The sequence below is a fragment of the Cupressus sempervirens genome, chromosome 8 (assembly GCF_028749045.1).
Source record: "Cupressus sempervirens isolate cs-2001-9-10 chromosome 8, ASM2874904v1, whole genome shotgun sequence".
Classification (NCBI taxonomy): domain Eukaryota; kingdom Viridiplantae; phylum Streptophyta; class Pinopsida; order Cupressales; family Cupressaceae; genus Cupressus; species Cupressus sempervirens.
Genome location: NC_143125.1, coordinates 236,970,002 through 236,984,862, shown reverse-complemented (window position 1 = coordinate 236,984,862; position 14,861 = coordinate 236,970,002).

Genomic DNA, 14,861 nt, shown 5'->3' with positions numbered 1-14,861 from the left:
TGATCATAAATTATTTCTATATTATTATATTGCATAAATGTGTATTTCATCTTCTAGATTTAGGTTGTGTAGGATTCTTAGTACGAAACATTCTTAGTAGGAATTTTCCTTATAATTCAATGTGGTTAAAGAAAAAAGATACTTTATTTATTTATTAGGAAAAAGACTATTTATAGAAATATTTTTGATTCGATATGAGTTTTATGATTCACTATTACTAACAAGGATCTTAGCAAAAAGAAAGAATGTAGGAGAAAACATTTGGTGACTTGAATTACAAGCTTTGTAATCATGAGGACATAACAAAATGGGAAATCTAAACAACAATAAAGCTTCAAAAGAAGGTTAATAACGAGAATGCAAGTTGAATAATTTTAGTAATGTAAAAAGGAGATAGATTGAAGATGTAATAATGATGTCCTAAGTTTTGTCTTTGTATGCCTTCTCAAAGCCCTTTGCTAAAAAATAAAGACAATTTTATCATAAAATAGACATGACATTCACATCCTTGACTAGAGTGCCATAGTGGTAAACAACAATGTAAAATTTAAAAATTAATAAATATTGGTAAAAACATTTTACCCAAAAAAAAGAAAAAAAGAAAAAAGAAAAATAATCAAAACTAGTATTAGTTAATGCTCCAAGAAAGTATTTATAAAAGGAAAGAGAATGTAGATATGAATTTAGGTCTAGTAAAATAATGAGAAGTAAAGAAAGGATAAGTGGAAAGCATAGGTAATTTAGAATGGAAGTGGTTAACAATCATTAAAAAAGGGAAAGAAATTTTAGAGGTATGTGGAATGATGTGTCTTCTAATCAATTTTGTTAATACTTCAGTAAAATTAATTTTTGGTTCAAAACATGGTCTCATTAACACTTAGTTGTTGATCCATACACATTGATATGATTTGGCTACTTATTTTGTAAAAATATTTGAAACTTCTTAGTAGTTTTTTTTTTTAATAAACAAAATGCTTAATATACTATACAATTATTTACCTTAAATAATATATATTTTAGAATCTAATATTCTATAAATAAATTAAAATAGCTTAGATATATATATATATAATATGCCAAGAGTCATCCTTCTCGAGGCACTTATTTTAATTCAAATCCTATGGTTTTTTTTTGTGTAGGTTAGGATTTAAATAAAATAGTTGCCTCAAGAAGGATGACTCTCGGCATAGCAATCACCGCACACCATGGAAGACATTTAAAAAGAATTCTAGATGGTTATGGTTAGGAGCAAGCAATATAATATTTTAATTTTAGAATATATTCACTTTGAAGAAATTTGGATGATATTATTTTTATTTACAACACACACACACACACACACACACACACACACACACACAAGTATTTGTTTATTTTTAAATAAAGTTGTATAGAGTTACCATAAAATAGTAGTTGTATAAAGTTACTATAAAAATATTTTATTTTATTTTTGATTGGTAAGAGGCCAAAGCCAAGATTAATTATTATGTGTTGTGATTAATTATTATTTATTAAGCATGAGTGCAAGTAGATTTGAACCCAAGACCTCTTCGATAAGAGGTTCACAATTTACCATTGTGTTCTAGGCTCTTGCCTATAAAGTTACTATAAATTATTCTTCAACATTTTATATTTTAATTCTATATATGGTGTTTTATTTGCATAACTTTAAATTTATGTTTTTAGGATATTGTCACATAAAATGTTATAGTCATGAGTAGAGTTATGGTTATGGTTAAGGTTAGGGTTAGGGTTAGAGTTAGGATTAGCACCATGATTAAAATTAGGGTCAGGGATAGGGTTAGGGTTAGGGTTAGCATTAGAGTTAGGGTTAGGGTTAGGGTTAGGGTTAGGGTTAGGGTTAGGGTTACAATTAGAGTTAGAGATAGAGATAGAGTTAGGATTATGATTAGAGTTAGAGATAGAGTCAGAGTTAGGATTAGGGTTAGAATTAGAGATAAAAATAGATTTAGGGTTAGGGTTAGAGTTAGGGATATAATTAGGGTTATGGCTAGAATTAGGGTCAAGGTTAGAATTAGAGTTAGAGTTAGGGCTTGAGTTAGAGTTAGAGTTAGAGTTAGACTTAGAGTTAGGATTAGGGTTAGAATCAGAGCTAAGGTTAGGGTTAGAATTAGAGCTGGGGTCAGAGTTAGAGTTACAATTAGAGATAGGGTGAGAGATAAGGTTAGAATTATGGATAGGGTTAGAGATAAGGTTAGAATTATGGATAGGGTTAGAGTTAGGGTTAGAATTAGGGTTAGGGTTAGGATTAGAGTTAGAGTTAGAGTTAGAGTTAGTTAGGATTAAGGTTAAACTTAGAGTCAAGGCTAGGGTTAGGGCTAGGGTTAGGGTTAAGGTTAGGGCTAAGGTTAGGGTTAGGGTTAGGGTTATACTTAGAGTCAAGGTCAAGGTTAGGGATAGAGTTAAGGTTAGGGTTAGGATTAGGGTTAGAATTAGAGATATAGATTTGGGATTAATGTTAGGTGGGATAAGAATTAGAGTGAGTTAGGGTTAGAATTAGGGTAAGAATCAGGGTAAGAGTTAAGGTTTGAGTTAGAATTAGAGTTAGAGTTAGGGTTAGGGTTAAAATTAGAATTAGGTCTAGAGTTAGAATTAGAGTCAGGGTTAGAGTTAAAGTTAGAATAAGGATTAGGGTTAGCATTATGGCTGTAGTTAAATTTTGGGTTAGCATTAGGGTTAGCGTTGTAATTAGATTTAGAGTTTGGATTCGAGTTAGAGTTAGAGATAGTGTTGAGTTAGAGTTACAATTAGAGTAAGGGTTAGAGTTAGAGTTAGGGTTAGGATTAGGGTTAAGGTTAGGATTAGAATTAGGGTTAGAGTTAGGGTTAGGGTTAGGGTTAGGGGTAGAATTAGAGTTAGAGTTAAGGTTAGGATTAGGTTTAGAGTTAGGGTTAGGGTTATGGTTAGGATTAGAGTTAGGATTAGTGTTAGGGTTATGGTTACAATTAGAGTTAGAGTTAGAGTTAGGGTTAGAGTTATATTTAGGGTTAGGGTTAGTGTTAGAATTAGATATAGAGTTATAGTTAGAGTTAGAGTTAAAGTTGGAATAAGAGTTAGAGTTAGAGTTAGAGTTAGAGTTAGAGATAGAGTTAGGGTGAGAATTATGGTTAGGGTTAGAGTTAGAATTAGGGTTAGAGTTAGGGATAGAATTAATGTTATGGTTAGGCTTAGAATTTGAGTTACAATTAGAGTTAGGGTTAGAGTTTTAAAGTTAAAGTTAGAATTAGGGTCAAAACTAGTCTTAGGGTTAGGGTTAGAATTTGAGCTACAATTAGAGTTAGGGTTAGAGTTAGATTTAGAGTTAGAGTTAGGGTTAGGGGTAGAGTTAGAGTTAGAGTTAGAGTTAGAGTTAGGATTAGGGTTGGAGTTATAGTTAGGATTAGTGTTAGAATTAGGGTTAGGGTTAGAATTAGGATTAGAGTTAGGGTTAGGGTTGGAATTAAGGGTAGAATTAGAGTTAGAGTTAGGGGTAGAGTTAAGGTTGGGGTTAGGGTTACAATTTGAGTTAGATTTAGGGTTAGGATTAGAGTTATAAGTAGGGTTTATGTTATTATTGTGGTTAAGGTTATTTTTGGGTTTACTACTCTAGCTATCACAATTGACATTAGTGCTATTATTACACTTTAAGTTAGTGTTATGGTAATTGTTAGGTTATTTTTTTAATGTGGGGTAGTCCTATTAAAATGCTCATGATTAGTGCGATTATGACACAAATTAGTATTTTTAAAAAAATTTACTCACTCCTTCTCCCATCCCTTCCCACTTTGTCTAGAGAGTTTCTTTAATCATCTCTCTCTCTCTCTCTCTCTCTCTCTATCTATCTATCTATATATATATATACCCCCTATTAAATATATAATATTACTTCTATTTAGTAGTAGATATAGGGTTAAGGTTAGGTTAGGATCCAAGGTTTAAAATTTCATTTATATGATACTCAATGTTATGACCTTAGGGTTAATAAGTGGTTAAATGTTAAAAACTAAAACAAGGGACATGGCTAAGGGAAGTATGAGATTTAGGTGTAGTGTTGGATTATTTGGAGTAAAACAATGGTCAAAATTGGGATATACATTTTAAAAATGACTTTAATAATGGAATATTTTTAAATTGTATCTTGTTCATGAAAGGGGAATTATAAGTTCCAACACAACTATTTAGATCATGTAAAAAGTGTGAAAAATAGATAAGAATCAATTTTATGGAAAAAAAATTCTCCATGATGATGTACAGACATTATATATTGTTGAATTTTTAATAATGTTAATACAAGTTTTATTGTGATGATTAAGAATTATAATAAATAAACATTTCTATCATGAAGGACATCTATGTATACTTATGGTTTTCTTTCTTAATTAACATATTTAGTAGCCACATCCACTGAAGATGTATTTTATAAAAATAAATTAATTTTTATTGTTCTCTTCTTCATGAAGGTTACATAGATCAATGGGGAAACACAACTCCCAATACAAGTAATTAGAAGAAGTAAAATCATGAAACTGGAGACAAGCATGAAATATATAAATAACATTTACCTAAAATAGTGTAAATATATGTCACATTCTTCAATGATTAGGATTGTATTGTGACCTTTATTTGAACAATGATTGTGAAAGACTTCTTTCATCATTGAGGGAACCCATCCACTTTTGTAGATGTGTCATGCATGAAATTTTTTGCATCTCTCATCTGCATTATTTCCATTTCCTCAACATATTCAATTGGCAATATTATGTTCTCCACAAATTTAATTAAATTATTGCACGAATCTTTGATTATTTGTCAATATTTGTCAAACTCGGTATCAAAGAAATCATTTGAGGCTACTAAAGTAGTCAAACTAGTATCAATAATGTTTGATTCTTCATTCAAGGCATCCATAACTCAAATATTAACTTACAAACTTATAAACAAACATCAACATATAGAAATAATTAGAATAAAAAAGTATTAAAAATTAACATGATTTGTTTCAAATGAATTTAATATTTAAAATAAGATAAATAAAATCAAATCTATTTTGAATGAAATATTTAGATTGTAATGTTTGAAATATGGTGGCATTGTCTTCCACTTTTCAAACATTACACACATAAATATTATAAACATATTTTTTTATGAAAAATATTTAAATAAAACACATATGTACTCTAATTAAATAATGACAAAATAAAAATTAAATATATGATTTGTCTATTTTAAATAAATTATTAATTTAAAAAAATATAAATTTCATTGGTATGGCGATATTTCCATCCACATTAATGATTACATTTAATTATGAAACATGAAAATATAATTTTTATGAAACATGCAAATGTAATAATACTATGAAACATATAAATCTAAAACATGCAAGCCAAAACCATTTCAAAATATGCAAATCTAAAACTAATATGAAACATGAAAATCTAAAACTAATTTGAAACATGTACATAAACACCATGCAAATGAAAAATATTATCAAATATTTAAATAAAATAGATTTTCAATGAATTTCTAAATCTAAAACAAACATGCAAGGGTAAACTATTATATGCAAATCTAAATAATTTTGAATGCAATTCTAAATCAAAATGAAACTAATTTAAATTGAAATTGAAATCTAAATCAAAGCAGAATATTATAACTAATTTTGAAACTAAATCTACATCTAAATCTAAATGTAAAACTAAATTTTTTTTTTAAAAAAGTAGAAATCTCACCTACAAAAATATTGCTCCAAAACTTCATTCTACTTCTCCAATTATGTCGAGCTCTTCCTCCCTCCAAAAAGAGAATGAAAATGAAATGAGGAGCCTTTTTTAGTAACTTGTGAGAGGCTCCTCATACTCCCAATGGTTGTCTCTTCACATTCCACAAATTTGTTTCAAATTCCACCACTCCCCACAAAAAAAAGCATGAATGTGCATACAAAAATACATTTTAAAAAAAAATGTTTAATATTTAAATTTTTAATGAAATTATTACAACCCTTTTTTGGGCCCTTCTTTTCAGGTCCTATTTTTTCGGGTTGTATTTCACTTTGTATTATTTCGGCCACCTATTATTTTTGGAATGCTCTATTATTTAATAATAAAATATTTAAATAAAATATAAATTTCATTGATATGATGACATTGTCATCCATATTAACGATAAAATTTATTTATGAAAAATGAAAATACAAATTTTATGAAACATCTATATGTAAAACTATTATGAAACATACAAATCTAAAACATGCAAAACAAAACCATTTCGAAATATGCAAATCTAAAACTAATACAAAACATTCAAATCTAAAACTAATTTGAAACATGTACATTAAAATCATACAAATGAAAAGTATTATCAAGTATATAAATCAAAAAGATTTTGAATGCAATTCTAAATCTAAATAAAACTAATTGAAATCTAAATCAAAGTAGAATATTATATCTGATTTTGAAACTAATCTACATCTAAATCTAAATATACTACTAAATCTAAATCTAAATGCAAAACTGAAAATAAAAAAATATAAAAATAAAACACCTACCAAAAAATTACTCCAAAACTTCAATCAACTCCTTTTCAAAGACTTCAATCTACTCCTCCAATAATATCCACCTCTTCCCCCCTCTAAAAATACAAAGTGAAAATAAAATGAGGAGCATTTTTTATAGCTTGTGAGAGGCTCCTCATATCCCCCAATGGATGTCTCTTCACATTTCATGAATTTGTTCCAAATTCCACTACTCCCAACAAAAAATAAGCATGAATGTGCATGCAAAAATATATTTAAAACTAGCTTATATATACCTATATATATTACACCAAGAGTAATCATTCTTGAAGCACCTACTTTCATCAATCTCATCTGAAAAAATAACCATGGAATTTAATCAAAATAGGCACCTCCAGAATGACTATTTTCGGCATAACACACACACACACACACACACACACACACACACACACACACACACACACACACACACACGTGTGTGTGTGTGTGTGTGCGTTGTGTGCGCGCGCTAGTGGCAATCACGATGCAACAAGAAAAGTATTTTCAATTTTTTCTATTTTTGATAAGGTTAGTATCAAACTATTTGATAAGTAGGAGATAATTTCCATAGCAAGTCAAATTGTGATATTGCTATCAAGATTTAATTGTTTGATTTTGAGTCAAACTCATTGACCCATGTTTCATGAGTAATTGAATCAAACTATTTATTTATTTTTAAATATAGTTGTATAAAGTTACTATAAAAAATTTCTATTGTTTATTTATTGACTGATTGATTTATTATGATTCTATTGTTTAGAGGCTATATGATAAATGTGATTAGGGCTTCACTTTGGATTAGGGTTTAGGTTATGTTTAAGGTTAGAGTTTACACCATGAATATCATTAAGGTTAGAGTTAGGATTAGTGTTTTAATTCAAGCTTTAGGGTTAGGGTTAATGTGAGGATTATGATTAGAGTAATATTTAAGAGTAAGGATTAACATCATGATTATTATTTCTAGGAAGGTCATTAAGAGAACTTTTAGTTAGGATTGGGATAATTAAATATACTCTAACCCTAAATCTAACCCTAACCCCAATTCTATCTCCAACTTTAACTCTAACTCTAACTTGAACCCTAACTCTAACTCTAATTCTGACCCTAATACTTATTCTATTTCTCTAAGCCTTAATTATTAATGTTTTGATTTGTATGAGTTCATGGTTAGGATAAGCTTTTACATCATAATTAGTTTTGCTATTATGTTTAGGGTTTTGATCAAGTTTAGGATAAAGTATTACATTTAACAATGTGACTATTCTTAGGGTCAGGTTTTCATATTTGGGTCATGATGTTATTAAAATTATAGTTATGATTAGATAGAGGGTTTAGTAGTTGCAATAGGGTTGAATATTAAGGTGGAGGTTTTAGTATTAAGATTATGGTTAGGATGACAATTAGGGTTATGATTAAAGTTCTAGTAAAGATTGGGATTTGCAGTATGGTTAGGGTTGGGGTTAGAGGGTTAGCATTCAAGTTTATTGCTCAAATTAGATTTTAGTTTGGTTTTATAAGAGAATTTTTTCATGGTTAAGTTCAGTGTGTTGGTAAGGGTAAATCAAATAATAATGGTTTAAGGTAAGGGTTAGGTTATGGGTTGGTGATATATATTTATGTTGAGGGCCATTTTGACTCTAGAGAAATGTATAACTTTGTGGCTAAGTTTAGGATTATATTTTATGTTACGATTAGAGATCAAGTAAGGGTTAGGGTTGTGTTTTAGGGACATGGTTAGAATAATAGTTAGTTGTAGGGCCTACATGAGGTTAGTTAGTAATAGTTATAATTATGATTATACTTGAGACCTTTAGAATTAGGTTTAGGGTTATGTTTACAATTAGGATTTACATAATGTTTGGGTCCATGGTTTGGCATATAGCTAGGAAGCACTTTATTATTAGGGTTAAATTTATGGTGATTATTATGGTCATGGCTATAATGTAGGAATATAGTTTAGATTTATGTTGGGGTTTACACCATGGTTAGATTTAGGGTTTACATTTGGATTATGGTTTAAGGTTAGGATTGCAATATTACTTACAGTTAGGATTATGGTTAAGGTTTAGTGTTAGGGTTGAGTATATACCTATAGTTAGGGTTTACATAATGGTTAAGTCTAGGGTTTTGATATGGATGCAAAAGAGGGTTATGGTAAAGATTATGGTAGTGTTATAGTTTATAATTTTATTAGATTTAAGGTTTTTTTTATGGTTAAGCTTAGGATTACTATCATGATTATGATAAATGTTAGGATCATGATTATGATTAGGGTTTACCTAGGGTTATGGTTATGGTTGGAATTATGTTAAGGTTAAGGATATTTATTATGGTTATATTGTTTAAAGACAATATAATAGATGGGGTTAGGGTTATGGTTTAAAGATCATATTTAAGGTTAGGATTTACACCATGAATTTCATGAGGGTCAGAGTTAGGATTTTTTTTAGGAGTAGTGCTTTGATTTGGATTTTAGGGTTATGGTTAAGGTTAGGTTTATTATTAGAGTAAGAATTTTGGCTTAGGATTAACATCATGAGTAGGGGTAAGCTTGCGATTAAGATAGTGGTTTTGGTTATGTCTGCAATTATATCATTTTTAAGGATAATGATATTGTTAGTGTTAGGTTGAAGAATATGGTCAAGGTTAGGGTTAGGATTATGATTACCTAAGCTATATCATAGTTAGGAATAAGGTTAAATTTTGGGTATGGTTATAGTTAGTGCTAGGGTTTAGGATTTAGGTTAGAATAATGATTAGGCTATTCTCTTATAGCATCATCAGGGTTAATTTTTTAAGGTTTGATGTATAATTATATACTCTTGTATTTGTGTCCTATGTTGCAATAAAATTTGAGAATCTGGGCTATGATTATAACTAATGTAAAGGTTAGAGTTATGTTTGAAAGTAAGGTTAGAGTTAGAGGTAGGTTTAGGGGTAGAAATTTGGGTAGAAGTAAACTTAAGGATGGATATTGAAATAAGGATAGGATTCTTATGTAACATAGAATTTGGGTTAGAGATTTAGTGTCAAATTAATTCGATTTAACCAATACAAAGAAATTTTAATTTGATTTAGCTTTATTGAATAATCATATCCTAATTATTTTGGAAGGTAGTGAAGAGCTTATCATACTCCTAAATCTATGATTAGGGTTTACCTAGGGTTTTGGTTATGATTAGAATAATGTTTAGGTTTACAATATTTATTATGATTCTATTATATAAAGGATATATAATATATGGGATTATTTTTATGGTTTAGGTTATGTTTAAGATTAGGATTTACACCATTAAAATCATTAGGGTTAGAGTAAGGATTATTTGTAGGATTAGTATTTTGATTTAGGCATTAGGGATAGTGTTATTGTTAGGATTCATATGATTAGAGTATGTTTTTAAGGTTCAAATTAACATCATGATTAGGGTGAAGCTTATGATTAACATAATTGTTTTGGTTATGTCTCTAGTTATATCATTGTTAAGGATAATGATAGGGTTAGTGTTAGGTTGAAGAGTAGGTTCAAGGTTAGGGTTAGGATTATGATTAGAGCCATATCATAGTTAGTATCAAGGATAAGTTTTTGGTATGGTTATGGTTAGTGCTAGGGTTTAGGATTTAGGTTAGAATTATGGTTATTATGTTATATTATATCATCATTTGGATTAGTTTTTTAGGGTTTAAGGTATAATTATATGTTATTGTATTCTTGTCCTATGTTGTAATATAATTTGAGAAAGTTGGTCATGATTATGATTAATGTTAAAACTAGGGTTAGGTTTGAAAGTAAGGTTGGAGTTATAGGTAAGTATAGTGGTAGAAATTAGGGTAGGCCTAAAGTTAGGGATGCATATTCAAATTAGGGTTATTATATGACATAGAAATTGTGTTAGAGACCAAGTTGCAAATTAATTTGAGTAAGGCTAGAGTTAGAGGTAGGTTTAGTGGTAGAAATTTGGGTAGAAGAAAACTTAAGGATGGATATTGAAATAAGGACATGATTTTTATGTGACATAGAATTTGGGTTAGAGATTTAGTGTCAAAATTAATTCGATTTAACCAATAAAAACAAATTTTAATTTGATTTAGCTTTATTGAATAACCCTATCCTAATTATTTTGGAAGGTGGTGAAGAGCTTATCATACTTCTAAATAGACATTATTAGGGTTTACCTAGGGTTACAATTATGATTAGAATAATGTTTAGGTTTAGGATATTTATTATGATTCTATTGTATAAAGGGTATATAATAGATGGGTTAGTGTTAGGGTTTAGGTTATGTTTAAGATTATGATTTACACCATTAAGATTATTAGGGTTAGAGTTAGGATTATTTGTAGGATTAGTATTTTGATTTGGGCATTAGGGATAGTGTTACAATTAGGATTATGATTAGAGTAAGTTTTTAGGGGTCAAATTAACATCATGATTGGGGTTGAGCTTATAATTAACATAATTGTTTTGGTTATGTCTGTAGTTATATCACTGTTAAGGATAATGATAAGGCTATTTTTAGGTTGAAGAGTAGGGTCAAGGTTAGGGTTAGGATTATGATTAGAGCCATATCATAGTTAGTATCAAGGTTAAGTTTTTGATATGGGGTTTGGAATTAAGGTTGGAGTTAGAGGTAAGTTTAGTGGTAGAAATTGGGGTAGGTGTATAGTTAGCGATGCATATTGAAATAAGGATAGGGTTATTATATGAGATAGAAATTGGGTTAGAGATGATAACTTATGAGTGTCTCATATAGCATGTCTTGGGTTTGAGATTGTTTAAACTTAACACATCATAATAATTAATAATAACAAGCAATAATTGATCTAGGCTTCGGCCCAATAAAAAATAAAGTATGATATTTTTATTAATTTTCATCCTAATCTTAATTAGGTCATAAACCTAATTTTAATCTTTATTTGAGCAGTGCCAAATAATATAATATTTTTCAATTTTAAAAGAATCAACAATAAATTTTATAAAATATTTAAAACTAAGATTCTAATATGAATAAAACCATTCTAATTTTCTTAGCAACCATTTTATTTTATTTTTCCTCTTTGCATGAGAATGATTTAAAATTATTAAATTTAACTATTTAAAAAAAAAAATTCTAAATGAATCATTAATAAATTTTTATTATTAGAAGATAGACTATCTTTTGTTTGGAAAGGTAATTAAAACTAATCTAAATATTTACTAATCTATTTTATTTTTTCCTTTCTATTTTTTTTTTCTTTTGAAAAGTCAATTTTTAAATCTAATCTAATAGGAATAGAATGTTTCTAATTATTTTTAATAACATTTGTATTTTATTTTTCTTTTGAAAAGTCAATTTTTAAAACTAAAATCTAATAGTAATGGAATGTTTCTAATTGTTTTTAATAACATTTCTATTATATTTGTAACTTTTTAAAATTTTAAATTAAAAGAAAATACTAATTTTGTAATTTTTTAATAAATCATTTACATGATAAATTATAAGAAAAATCTAGATTATTTATGAAACATTTCTATTCTATTTTTTTCTCCATACAAATTATTTTAAATTATCTAATAAAAATATTTTTAAATAATTAAAAAATAAAATAAAATGTTAACATTATTGTAAAAATGATCACACTATTGATATATTAAAATTTGAATGGTGATGTTTTTTTTTTTTTTTTTTTTAATGTCTTAATTAATTTTTTATTCCAACTTTCTCAACACCTTTGCACATTCTCAAACCTCTTCATCCCTTTCACACTATACTCAAACATGCTGAAATTTTGTGGTATCCCAAAATTTATGAAGAAAATATCTTGGGTATGCTTCAAATTCTAGAGACCTTAGTTATAAAATTAATTTAAATTGAATCATTTTTATGAATGCCAAATGAAATTTTCTACTTTAAACTATTTTTAAAAAATAAATTTCATAATTTCCACCAAATTTATTTTCTATTCTATTTGTTAATAATTGATTGCCAAATAATATGTGGTTTTTAACATTTTTGTGAGTCCCCATTGTATATACCTCTTTGTATATTTAAGTTTTTAGACTAAAAATATAATTAAAAACATTATTTAAAATAGAGATTTGACTTTTCTAATTATAAAATAAATATAAAATTAAAATTAAAATTATTTGAAATAAGTAATTGTAAAAATAACTTATAAATGAAAGTAAATATTAATTTATACTTATAATTATAATAAAATATTATTGAATTTTAATAAAAATAAATAATCTCCATATTAATTATATTCAGACATGTATCGATCTAATGCAATCATTATTAGGGCATACTTCCAATATGTATCTTATATATTTTAATCCAATATGAACAAGGAAGCATTTTCCTATTGTCCTATGTTTTCACTCCACTGGGATGTTTTCACCTAATGCACTCTTTTGAGAAGTTTTGCCAAACCATTTATGAACATTTGTTAATTTTGTCTTTTTGTATTTCCATTATTACTATAGATGTACTACAAATGCTTCTATATTTGACAGATTGCGTATGGTGGTAATTTTCAAAATTATTTATCTTTATTGTTTGAACTAGATGAGATAATTATTATATTTATTTAGAGAAATGTTAATTGCATAAATCATCTGAGTGTTATATTATAATTAGAATAATATATGTTTATTTCACAAATATTAGGCCCTATGGTGGCAGTTGTTAAATCTAGAAAATGAATTATGAAATTACTTAAAATTGTTTAAAACTTAAATTTTCAAATCATATATAGGGTATTCAAAGATGCACTATGAACTAATGAGGCCACAAATGGGGGACCTCATCCCCATTGAATTTGAACTTTGATGGCAAGGATAACAACTTAACAACTTAACCATCACAACATGCCACTATTGGAAAATCTTAAATTTTAAAGTTTTTATAAATAAAAATATTTAGTATATTCTAAAATTGGTTATCTTACTAATGCTGATAGCATTCTACAATGATAGAAAGGGGGAGGAGTGGGATGTTGTGAGCATATTAATGTTAACATATATTATGAACAAATTATATTTTAAAAATAACTGGTATAGATATCTTAAATAAATCTATCTAAAGAAATGTCAATAGATATCCACTACAAAATCATTGTAATTTAATTTAGCCGATAGACTATTTGTGAGAACTTTGTTCTTGGAAATTAAATTTTTACAGAAAATTTGAAAGAGTTTGGTTGGAAAATTGAAAATCCTTCCCATTAATTATTTACCAGCCAGTTTTTATCTCCCTCCACTTTTAACTCTTTTTTTGATATTTATTAGTTGTTATTTCCTTTTTATTTTTTATTTACTAGTAGTCACATGCTTTTGTACATGCAATGATTGCATTGATAGGAGATGAGATTTAAGAGAAAAATGAAGAATGAATATTAAATAATGTAAATATAAGTTTTAAAAAAAAAAAAATACAAAAATAAAAAAGTTGAAGATTAAAACATAGATATCAAATTTACAATATTTAGGAAATTTGAATATTGCTTAAGAAACGTGTTCAATAATTTCAAGATTTTAAAATTAAATTAAATTTATCAAATATTAAAAAAAAATCATTTAAAAAAAAACCCATCAAAAAAATTATTACAAAAAATTAATAAGAGATACAAAAAAATAATATGAAAAATAAAGACATCTCTAAAAAATATTCTATTGACTAAATAAATTATAGAAACTGAAAAAACAATACTTAAAGAAAAAATTAAACTAATATAAAAAATTATTTAAAGTAATTTAAAAACTAAAACCTAAATCAATTTAAAAAATCAAAAGTTTAGTAAATAGATATCAGAACATAATCTAATGTGCAGATCACAAGTAATTATTTTTTAAATAAATAAGGAAAAAAACAACATTTAAAAGTGGATATTTAAAATATAATCTTATGTGAACAAATTAGATTATTAATAATTTTTAATTTAAATAACATAATATTTACTAAAATATTTTAAATAGATTAATAAATATTATTTATTTAAATTAAATTTATCAAATATGAAAAAATCCATCAAAAAATCTATTATGAAAAGTTAATAAGAGAAATACAAATAAATAATATGTGTAACAAATATTCTATTGACTAAATAAATTACAGAAACTTTAAAATAATATTTAAAAATAATTTAAATAATTTAAAAACTAAAATCTAAATATATTTAAAAAATCAAAAGTTAACTAATAGATCACAACATGAGTAAAACACAAATTTTAGAATTCATAGCGCATAGATAAAGATTCAATCATAATAGAAAGAACAATCACAACACATAGAGGGGGATTCAAATTTATTGAGGTAGTACCTAGTCA